Below are 12,366 nucleotides of genomic sequence, written 5' to 3'. Positions count from 1 at the left end.
GTTGTGGCCAGACAAGCAACTTCTTTTTAGAAAAATATTAAATTAGCAAAAACATTTAACATGGATCTATTATTTGAATACCACATTCAAGAATTATACATTTTTAGTAATTGGTCATATCAAAATAGATAATTCCCATCACAAATCCAGTCCCTCTCTATCAGAAAAATTAAGGATAGCTTGTCTGGACATCAGAACATCCAAATGTATAACAAATGTATGTTATATATTACATATAACTCATAGTCAGCTCTCCCTATCCTCAGTTCATCCTCCTCAGATTCAACCCAACTCCATATTGTATAAAACTAAATTTACTGTTTTAAAAAATCCTTATCTAAGTGACCCTGAGCAGTTGTTGTTCAGGATTCACCTGATACATAGACACATACATAGTTTGAGAAGAGGCTGACATGATTACAGAGGCTGAGCAGTCCCACTGTCTGCTGTCTGTTGCCTAAAGAACTGGGAAAGACTGTGATATAATTCAGACCTAGTCTTAAGGTTTAAAAGCAGGGGAAGTGATGGTGTAGCTCTGAGTCAAGGCTAAAAGACTGGGAACTAGGGAACCACTTGTGTATGTCTTGCAGTTTCAAGGTTCATGAGCCAGAAGCTCTGGTATTCATGACCTAGAAGACAGGGAGAGCAGCAGCCCTCATTCCATTCAGACCCCAGAGGATAGGACGATGCCCACCCACACTGGTGAGGGCTGATCTCTTGACTCTATACACTGATTTCAAAGCTAATCTCTTCCAGGAATAACCTTACAGATTCTCCCAGAATTAATGTTTGACCTGAGATCTGGGCATCTCATCTCACAGTGACGTTGACACATAAATTTAACCTTCACAGTATGTCTAAACAAAATGCAGCCAAATAAAATGTAGCCAATCTCTGCTAAGGATTCAGTGGTTTCAATTGTTTGTTCTGAGAAGGAGGAGGATATAGGGCTGGGAGGACCTTAGGCAGAGTTTGGTTCCCCCTACAATGAATATAATATTGCACACAGAGTTCATGGGATTTTTAACAGGATCCTGCGAAATACTGCTTGTTGACGGCTTGGCTCTGGAGTTGTTGAGCAAGAACTCCATAATGCTTTTTTTTTTTGGTTTGTTTGCAGTCTTCTCCCTCCTGGTGAATAGCGTAAGTCTTCAACCTTTGTACTTACCTCTATTACTCACAATAGGGAGGAAAGCAAAATCCAGAGACAGAAATTGGACTCAAATATTGCATGTGATCACCAATGAATCAGGATGCACCCAAGCTGTTCCAGTAGCCAGTGTGGAGGGGCTGGGGATGGGAGGGCATAGGAGAGACTGGGCTCATCTCCAGTGATAGACATTCTGAGCCTCAGGTTTTCTAGGCCACCTGCTGGTAGATCAGACCAGAGAATAGAAATCAATTTTGTAATCAGGACTGTATACTCTAGAATTTTTAATAAATCTTGCTATCCTGGAACTTCTCTGTTCCCAACTGAGTTCCCAATTGAACTTTTTGTTCCATGGTCCCAAAGCAGGGAGCCCAGATTCAATCATTGTCGGGGAACTAGATCTCACATACTGCAGCTAAGTGTTCTCATGCCACAACTAAAATCCCTCAGGCTTCCCAGGTGACTCGGTGGCAAAGAATCTGCCTGCCAGTGCAGGAGACAGAGGAGACATGGGTTCAATCACTGGGTTGGGAAGAATCCCTGGAGAAAGAAGTGGCAATCCACTCCAATATTCTTGCCTGGAAAATTTCAAGGATAGAAAAGCATGGTAGGCTACAGTCCATAGGGTCCCAAGTTTTGGACACAACTCAGTACCCTCCCCCACCTCCAAACACACACACACACAAGGACACAAGGAAGATCAAAGATGTTGTAGGCTGGACTAAGACCCGGCACAGCCAAATAATTGAATGAATAAATAAATAAAATTTTTTAATGTACTCTCCTGTAAATGGCACTTGAGTATAAATAAATACTTCCACAGTGATTTATATACAACATTTCTCTAAAAGTTATTGAGGTAATACAGTATTTTGAAGAAATCATGTGGGAAATTTAAAAACATTTTAAAGCTGCAAGAAATAAATTAGACTTTAAAATTGATTTTAACCATAAATAAGCAAGAATTTATTCTTTTAAAAGATATGTTCAGTTCAGTCACTCAGTTGTGTCCGATTCTTTGTGACCCTGGGGACCACAGCACACAAGGTCTCCCTGTCCATCACCAACTCCTGGAGTTTACTCTAACTCATGTCTGTTGAGTCGGTGATGCCATCCAACCATCTTATACTCTGTCCTCCCCTTCTCCTCCTGCTGTCAATCTTTCCCAGCATCTGGGTCTTTTCAAATGAGTCAGCTCTTGGCATCAGGTGGCCAAAGTATTGGAGTTTCAGCTTTAGCATCAGTCCTTCCAATGAACACCCAGGAATGATTTCCTTTAGGATGGACTGGTTGGACCTCCTTGCAGTCCAAGGGACTCTCAAGAGTCTTCTCCAACACCACAGTTCAAAGCATACATTCTTCAGCACTCAGCTTGCTTTTTAGTCCAACTCTCACATCCATACATGACCACAGGAAAAACCATAGCCTTGACTAGACGGACCTTTGTTGGCAAAGTAATGTCTCTGCTTTTCAATATGCTGTCTAAGTTGGTCATAACTTCCCTTCCAAGGAGTAAGCATCTTTTAATTTCATGGCTGCAGTCACCATCTGCAGTGATTTTGGAGCCCAAAAGAATAAAGTCTGTCACTGTTTCCACTGTTTCCCCATCTATTTGTCATGAAGCAATGGGACCGAATGCCATGATCTTAGTTTCCTGAATGTTGAGCTTTAAGCCAACTTTTTCACTCTCCTCTTTCACTTTCATAAAGAGGCTCTTTAGGTCTTCTTCACTTTCTGCCAATAAGGGTGGTGTCATCTGCATATCTGAGGTTATTGATATTTCTCCTGGCAATCTTGATTCCAGCCTGTGCTTCTTCCAGCCCAGCGTTTCTCATGATGTACTCTGCATATAAGCTAAATAAGCAGGGTGACAATATACAGCCTTGATGTACTCCTTTCCCTATTTGGAACCAGTCTGTTGTTCCATGTCCAGTTCTAACTGTTGCTTCTTGACCTGCATACAGATTTCTCAGGAGGCAGGTCAGGTGGTCTGGTATTCCCATCTCTTTCAGAATTTTCCACAGTTTATTGTGATTCACACAGTCAAAGTCTTTGGCATAGTCAGTAAAGCATAAATAGATATTTTTCTGGAACTCTCTTGCTTTTTTGATGATCCAGAGGACGTTGGCAATTTGATCTCTGGTTCCTCTACCTTTTTTAAAACCAGCTTGAACATCTGGAAGTTCATGGTTCACGTATTGCTGAAGCCTGGCTTGGAGAATTTTGAGCATTACTTTACTAGCGTGTGACATGAGTGCAATTGTGCGGTAGTTTGAACATTCTTTGGCATTGCCTTTCTTTGAGATTGGAATGAAAACAGACATTTTCCAGTCCTGTGGCCATTGCTGAGTTTTCCAAATTTGCTGGCAAATTATTGAGTGAAGCACTTTCACAGCACCATATTTTAGGATTTGAAATAGCTCAACTGGAATTCCATCACCTCCACTAGCTTTGTTCATAGTGATGCTTCCTAAGGCCCTCTTAACTTCACATTCCAGAATGTCTGGTTCTAGGTGAGTGATCACACCATCATGATTATCTCAGTCATGAAGATCTTTTTTGTACAGTTCTTCTGTGTATTCTTGCCACCTCTTCTTAATACCTTCTACTTCTGTTAGATCCATACCATTTCTGTCCTTTGTTGAACCCATCTGTGCATGAAATGTTCCCTTGGTGTCTCTAACTTTCTTGAAGAGATCTCGTCTTTCCCATTCTATTCTTTTCCCTCTATTTCTTTGCATTGATCACTGAGGAAGGCTTTCTTATCTCTCCTTGCTATTCTTTGGAACTCTGCATTCAAATGGGTATATCTTTCCTTTTCTCCTTTGCTGTTTGCTTCTCTTCTTTTCACAGATATTTGTAAGGCCTCCTCGGACAGCTATTTTGCTTCTTTGTATTTCTTTTTCTTGGGGATGATCTTGATTCCTGTCTCCTGTACAATGTCATGAACCTCCATCCATAGTTCATCAGACACTCTGTCTATCAAATCTAGTCCCTTAAATCTATTTCTCACTTCCACTGTATAATCATAAGGAATTTTATTTAGGTCATACCTGAATGGTCTAGTGGTTTTCCCTACTTTCTTCAATTTAAGTCTGAATTTTAAGTCAAGGCTAAGGGCCTGAGAACCAGGGCACCAATTGTGTATGGCCTGGAGTTTTCCAAGTTCAGGAGCCAGAAACACCAGTATTCATGGCCAAGGAGAGGGGGAGAGCAGTAGCCCTTGTTCCATTCAGGCACCCAGAGGGTAAGGCGATGCCCACCCATACTGGTGAGGGCTGATCTCTTACTCAGTCTACTGATTCCATGCTAATCTCCAGGAATTCCTTTGAAGATTCTCTCAGAATTAGTGTTTGACCTGAGATGAGACCTGGGCATCTCATCTCAGTGAAGTTGACACATAAATGTAACTTACACAGTGCCTCTAAACAAAATGCAGCCAAATAAAGTTTCCCTGCTAAGGATTCAGAGGCTGCAGTTGTTTATTCTGGGGAGGAAGTGGATATAGGGCTGGGATTATAGTCTTAGGCAGAACTTTGTTTCCCCCACAATGAAGATAAGGATGCACACACAGTTTATGGGACTTTTAGTGGGATTCAGTGAGATATTGCTTATTGAGGGCTTGGCTCTGGAGTTGTTGAGCAAGAGCTCCTTATTATTTAAGACCTCCACAGCGCTTTTTTTTTCCCCTCAGTCTTCTCCCTCTTAGTGAATAGCCTAAATCTTTATCCTGCTATTCTCACAACAGGGAAGAAAGCAAAATCCAGGGACTGAAATTGGACTCACATACTACTTGTGGTCACCAGTGAATCAGGGTTCACCTAAGCTGTTCCAGTAGCCAGTGTAGGGGACCTAAGGGTGGGAGGAAATAAAAGATAGTGGATTCATCTTCAGTGATAGACATTCTGAGCTGTAGGTCTCCTAGGCCACCTGCTGGTTGATCAGACCAGAGGATAGAAATGAATTTTCTAATCAAGACTGTATACATTAGAATTTTTAATGAATCTTGCTATCCTGGAACTTCCCTGGTGGTCCAGTGGGTACGACTCCATGCTCCCAATGCAGGGGGCCTGGGTTGAATCTCTGGTCAGGGAACTAGATCCCATATCCTGTAACTAAGTGTTCATATGCCACAAATAAAAGATCCCTCAGGGGCACAAGGGAGATCAAAGTTCCCACACGCATGATTAAGACCCAGCACAGCCAAATCATCAAAAAAAAAAATTATTTTGAAAAAATTGGGCTGTCCTGTAAATGCTACTTGAGTACAAATATTTGCACAGTGACATAAACCTCCAATGCAGCAGATTTCGCCATTCCCCAGGATGATTGCTGAGAAGCTGGGGGAATGCAAGAAGCAGCCATCTGCCACCCGCTAAGGTGAACAAGGAAAGAGGAATTGGTTCCAGAGAGCTGAGGTGCATATGAAAGGAATGAATTCAGTGAGCCAAGAGGCTTGCGTCTTCCTGTACATAGAAAGCTGAATTCCCTAACTTTGTATCTGTTTATTTTTTTTTAACCTCACAGTAATCTTTGATGTTCAGACTGCCTGTTCCCTTTGTTACAAACTTGTATATATCCTGACTCCCTGTGCCACCTCCTTGGAGCAGTTTTCTCAAAGTTTCTGAGATACTGTCTCCTGGGCTTGGGTTCTAAACACTCCCACCAAATAAAATAACTCTCTCCTTTCATGTGGTGACTAACATTTTAGTCGATAGTTTTCATCTAACGCCTGGAACTCAGATGAGTGGGGACAGGACACTGTGGGTTGGAAAAATGTCTTGGAAGAGCATGTCAAATGACAAGAAATTCACAACCTAAAACATAACATTTTATTTGTTGGCTTTACAGACGATTATAACCAGAAAGGTGGCTTCTCAGTTTGCTCTGAGGAACTGTTCAAAAGTTATAAGAGTGGAAAAAGAGTTATACGGTGGAGCCAGAGTCCATAATGTCATTTCCTGGGGAAAAAAAAATTTTTTTTTCAAAAAATTTCAAAAGATTACTGCATATGATAAAAATGATTCATCTCAAATTAATGATTTTCATGCTTTTTTAAAATTGTTATTTATCTCTATAATTATATTCATTTATTTACTTTTTTTTTTTGGCTGTGCTGATTTTTCCTTGCTGAGGGCAGCCTTTCTCTTGTTGTGGTGAGCAGGGTCTACTCTCTAGTTGAAATGCATTGGCTTTTCAGTTTGCTGGCTTCTCTCATTGCAGAGCATGGGCTCCAGGGCCTGTGGCCTTCAGTAGTCATGGGTCCCACGCTCTAGCTGAGTGCTCAGTAGTTGTGGGGCATGGTTTTAGTTGCTCCATAGCATGTGGAATCTTCCCAGACCAGGTATCTGACCTGTATCCCTTGCACTGACAGGTAAATTCTTAACCACTGGACCACCAGGTAAGTTTCTTTTCATGCTTTTTTTATGTATGGAAAGAGGCAAAAGTCTGGTCTTATTGAACTTATCCATATGATATGCATCTTGACTACTTTAGAACACCATCCTGTTTTCTCCTCCTTGAATTCCCGTTGGAGCATACTGTCTTAGGAGGGTGGGGGACTGCAGGGTTAATGGCTTTTTGGCCACAGCATCCTTTATTTACTGAAATAGCTAGTGAAATATTTGTTCTCAAGGAAAAACTTAAGAGAAGACTGGAAGTGGGGTGAGTGCAGTCACTCAGTCATTTCTGAGCTCTAATTTCTGAAGTCTGATTGAGGTCTGAGCAGTCCCTCAACCCCATCTGAGCTGGTAAATTATCAGCATTAGCTAACATGTTCTGCCAATGCCAAGCATGTACTGAGTGGTGAAACGCAGTCTGACATGACAGGAAGAGTTTTCCTGTTTGTTTTCTTTTGTTAAAAAAATTTCAGAATTTCTTTTTGCCTCTAAGTGTAGCTTTGCCTTCAACCTAAATATTTTGATTTTTACTTTAGCTTATATCATTTAAATGTCTCATCAAGCAGTTTTTTGTTGTTGTTGTTGTTAATAAAAGACATATAACTGTTTGAAATTCTATATCTTGACATTTGAAGTTTTTACTTTATGCACAAATGGCATTCCTTTTAAAGGTACCTCTTACATTCTTCCCAGCAAAGTTAAGTTTGGGAACTGAGGATGGAAGCTGTATTCCACATGAACTTCTGTCCCCATAATTTGGGCTGAACATGACACTTTAAATGTTTTCACCCAAGAGAAAGGGAGTCAGCCTGTTCAGTCTCCTGATACAAATGTGCAAGAGGGACATGCAGTAAGCCAACAATGGAAGGAAATGGAGGAGCTACTCGATGCCTTTCTGTCTTCTTGGTACTTGTGAGATTCTCGCTCTAGTGCGAGAAGAGGCAGAGCTATGGCTTAGTGCCACCAAATCTAGCCTGGAAGCCTGACAAACTGAGTTTCTTCCTTTCTGGTTCATCGTTTCCACGGTGATGACTTTGCCTCTGATTTGATTTCCCTGAAGGATGGGGAGAGAGACCACTCTGATAGGAATAACTGACCTGAGAAGGATGCTTTGTTCCCTTGCATTTTCACAGGATTCCTTTAAGAGAAGAGTCAGGATGAGTGCTCACAACCCACCCAGACTTGTGAACTTGGCAGCAATGAGCCTGTTGAGAGATGAGGCCTTGGCCATCTGGTCTTTGGAGTATCTGCCCATGGAGCTCTACCCACCACTATTCATGGCCGCCTTCTCTCTCAGACGCAGTGAGACCATGATGGCCATGGTGCAAACCTGGCCCTTTGCCCGCCTGCCTCTAGGGGGGCTGATGAAGAAGCCTCACCAAAAACCTTAGAAGCAATGCTGGATGGACTTGATGTCCTGCTGGCCCAGAAGGTTCAGCTCAGGTGAGTCTGATCCAGGTAGCCTGGCAGGGTCTTGGGTGTCCTGGAAGGGACTGCCGGTGTCAGGGAGAGTGAATGACCAAAGGGCAGACCAGAGACTTCTGAAAAAGCTCAGAAGCCTTGAGCACTGCTGAGATCACATTGGGAAATACCTTGCAAAAGTGTACTAGGAAGGATGGAAGACGAAAAGGACTGGAGGAAAGTGAGCAAGAGAGGAAAGAGAAAAGACAGAAGGTGATATCAGGAATGTGAAGTCAAAGCAAAGATGGGAAGTTAGAATGTTGCCTAAATTCTGAGGCTGTAGTTTCATTCAGTGTACATTTTAAAGACTCTCACCCGATCTTCTGTTTCCCCATAGGAAGTGCAAACTGCGGGTGCTGGACTTGAGAAATACTGGCCAGGACTTCTGGAACATGTGGTCTGGAGACAAGTACCATGTGACCTCAAGTTCACTTATGGCATCAGTGGCTAAGGACATGCCAAGGACAAAGCATCCCTTGGCTCCCTTGGAGGTGTACATAAATCTTTGGCTCAAGAAAAAGACTTTGTGCAAATTTCTCAGCTACCCTTTCAGGTGGGAGGAACAGCAAAAAGGCTCCATACACCTATGCTGTAAGAAGATAAAGATTGTTTCAAGGTCCAAGGAAAATATTAAGAAAGTTCTCAGTATACTGAAGCTGGACTGTATCCAGGAGATGGAATTGAATTTCACCCAGAAGCTGTCCACTCTGGCCAAGTTTGCTCCTCTCCTGAGCAAGATGAGCAATGTTCAGAGACTCCTTCTCTCCCCTATTCATGGGTCTGCTGTTGAGGAACAGGACCATCAGGCTCTTCTGCAATTTATGTTTCAGATCCTCAGGCTGCAGTACCTCTGGGATGTCTGTATGAAAGCTCCATCTTTCCTCGAAGGCCTCCTGAACCAGATGCTAAAGTGAGGGGAGCACCACAGGCGAGAAACAGTGAGCACAATAGTAATATATCAAATGCATTGTCTCATTTGCGGCTCTACTATGACCTGTGGTAACACATAAGCGGAGCAATCAAGGTGTGAGAAAACTGGTATAGAAGCTCTGGAAAAAGACATCAGGTTAGGAAGCTATAAATTAGGGGGCATAGATGTAGTGCAGGCATGTATGTGATTTCTTTCAGAAGAGATATCTCTGTTATGGTGACAGGTGAGTGAAGGTGGTATTGACAAGGAAAAACCACATCAGACCTAAGCATTTCTAAAAAGAAACTCTGATCACTAATCTGTGAACACAATTATCCTGTCTTAAAGTCCCAGTCCCAAGTAAAAACCCAAGTAAGACAGTAGGTGTTGCGAGAGCGCATCAGAGGGCAGACACACTGAAACCATAATCACAGAAAACTAGTCAATCTAACCACATGGACCACAGCCTTCTCTCACTCAGTGTAACTAAACCATGCCCGTGGGGCCACCCAAGATGGGCAGGTCATGGTGGAGAGGTCTGACAGAATGTGGTCCACTGGAGAAGGGAATGGCAAACCACTTCAGAATTCTTGCCTTGAGAACCCCATGAACAGTATGAAAAGGCAAAATGATAGGATACTGAAAGAGGAACTCCCCAGGTCAGTAGGTGCCAAATATGCTACTGGAGATCAGTGGAGAAAGAACTCCAGAAAGAATGAAGAGATGGAGCCAAAGCAAAAACAATACCCCGCTGTGGATGTGACTGGTGATAGAAGCAAGGTCTGATGCTGTAAAAAGCAATATTGCATAGGAACCTGGAATGTCAGGTCCATGAATCAAGGCAAATTGGAAGTGGTCAAACAGGAGATGGCAAGAGTGAGCATCGACATTCTAGGAATCAGTGAACTAAAATGGACTTGAATGGGTGAATTTAACTCAGATGACCACTATATCTACTACTGTGGGCAAGAATCCCTTAGAAGAAATGGAGTAGCCACCACAGTCAACAAGAGTCCAAAATGCAGTACTTGGATGCAATCTCAAAAACGACAAATGATCTCTGTTCGTTTCCAAGGCAAACCATTCAATATCACAGTAATCCAAGTCTATGTCCCAACCAGTAACGCTGAAGAAGCTGAAGTTGAACTGTTCTATGAAGACCTACAAGATCTTTTAGAACTAACACCCAAAAAAGATGTCTTTTTCACTATAGGGGACTGGAATGCAAAAGCAGAAAGTCAAGAAACACCTGGATTAACAGGCAAATTTGGCCTTAGAATACAGAATGAAGCAAGGCAAAGACTAATAGAGTTTTGCCAAGAGAACACACTGGTGATAGCAAACACACTCTTCCAACAACACAAGAGAAGACTCTACACATGGGCATCACCAGATGGTCAACACCAAAATCAGATTGATTATATTCTTTGCAGCCAAAGATGGAGAAGCTCTATACAGTCAGAAAAAACAAGACCGGGAACTGAATGTGGCTCAGATCATGAGCTCCTTATTGCCAAATTCAGACTTAAATTGAAGAAAGTGGAGAAAACCACTAGACAATTCAGGTATGATCTAAATCAAATTCTTTATGATTATACAGTGGAAGTGAGAAATAGATTTAAGGGCCTAGATCTGATAGACAGAGTGCCTGATAAACTACGGACAGAGGTTCGTGACATTGTACAGGAGACAGGGATCAAGACCATTCCCATGGAAAAGAAATGCAAAAAAGCAAAATGGCTGTCTAGGGAGCCCTGACAAATAGCTGTGAAAAGAAGAGAAGCGAAAAGCAAAGGAGAAAAGGTAAGATATAAACATCTGAATGCAGAGTTCCAAAGAATAGCAAGAAGAGATAAGAAAGCCTTCCTCAGCGATCAATGCAAAGCAATACAGGAAAACAACAGAATGGGAAAGACTAGAGATCTCTTCAAGAAAATTAGAGATACCAAGGGAACATTTCATGCAAAGATGGGCTCTATAAAGGACAGAAATGGTATGGACCTAACAAAAGCAGAGGATATTAAGAAGAGGTGGCAAGAATACATGGAAGAACTGTACAAAAAAGATCTTCATGACCAAGGTAATCACAATGGTGTGATCACTCACCTAGAGCCAGACATCCTGGAATGTGAAGTCAAGTGGGCCTTAGAAAGCATCACTACGAACAAAGCTAGTGGAGGTGATAGAATTCCAGTTGAGCTATTCCAAATCCTGAAAGATGATGCTGTGAAAGTGCTGCACTCAATATGCCAGCAAATTTGGAAAACTCAGCAGTGGCCACAGGACTGGAAAAGGTCAGTTTTCATTCCAATTCCAAAGAAAGGCAATTCCAAAGAATGCTCAAACTACCACACAATTGCACTCATCTCACACACTAGTAAAGTAATGCTCAAAATTCTCCAAGCCAGGCTTCAGCAATATGTGAACCGTGAACTTCCAGATGTTCAAGCTGGTTTTAGAAAAAGCAGAGGAACCAGAGATCAAATTGCCAACATCTGCTGGATCATTGAAAAAGCAAGAGAGTTCTAGAAAAACATCTATTTCTGCTTTATTGACTATGCCAAAGCCTTTGACTGTGTGGATCACAATAAATTGTGGAAAATTCTGAAAGAGATGGGAATACCAGACCACCTGACCTGCCTCTTGAGAAACCTATATGCAGGTCAGGAAGCAACAGTTAGAACTGGACATGGAACAACAGACTGGTTCCAAATAGGAAAAGGAGGACGTCAAGGCTATATATTGTCACCCTGTTTATTTAACTTATATGCAGAGTACATCATTAGAAACGCTGGGCTGGAAGAAGCACAGGCTGGAATCAAGATTGCTGGGAGAAGTATCAATAACCTGAGATATGCAGATGACACCACCCTTATGGCAGAAAGCGAAGAGGAACTCAAAAGCCTATTTATGAAAGTGAAAGTGGAGAGTGAAAAAGTTGGCTTAAAGCTCAACATTCAGAAAACAAAGATCATGGCATCTGGTCCCATCACTTCACGGGAAATAGATGGGGAAACAGTGGAAACAGTGTCAGACTTTATTTTTTGGGGCTCCAAAATCACTGCAGATGGTAATTGCAGCCATGAAATTAAAAGACGCTTACTCCTTGGAAGGAATGTTATGACCAACCTAGATAGCATATTGAAAAGCAGAGACATTACTTTGCCAACGAAGGTCAATCCAGTCAAGGCTATGGTTTTTCAAGTGGTCATGTATGGATGTGACAGTTGGACTGTGAAGAAAGCTGAGGGCTGAAGAATTGATGCTTTTGAACTGTGGTGTTGGAGAAGACTCTTGAGAGTCCCTTGGACAGCAAGGAGATCCAACCAGTCCATTCTAAAGGAAATCAGTCCTGGGTGTTCTTTGGAAGGAATGATGCTAAAGCTGAAATTCCAGTACTTTGGCCACCTCATGCGAAGAGTTAACTCATTGGAAAAGACTCTGAT

Source organism: Bos grunniens, chromosome 16 (assembly GCF_055505025.1).
Source record: "Bos grunniens cultivar Pamir isolate PY7600 chromosome 16, Bosgru_T2T1.0, whole genome shotgun sequence".
Lineage (NCBI taxonomy): Eukaryota > Metazoa > Chordata > Mammalia > Artiodactyla > Bovidae > Bos > Bos grunniens.
The sequence above is the reverse complement of the archived record's forward strand: the minus strand, read 5'-3'. Positions refer to the sequence as shown.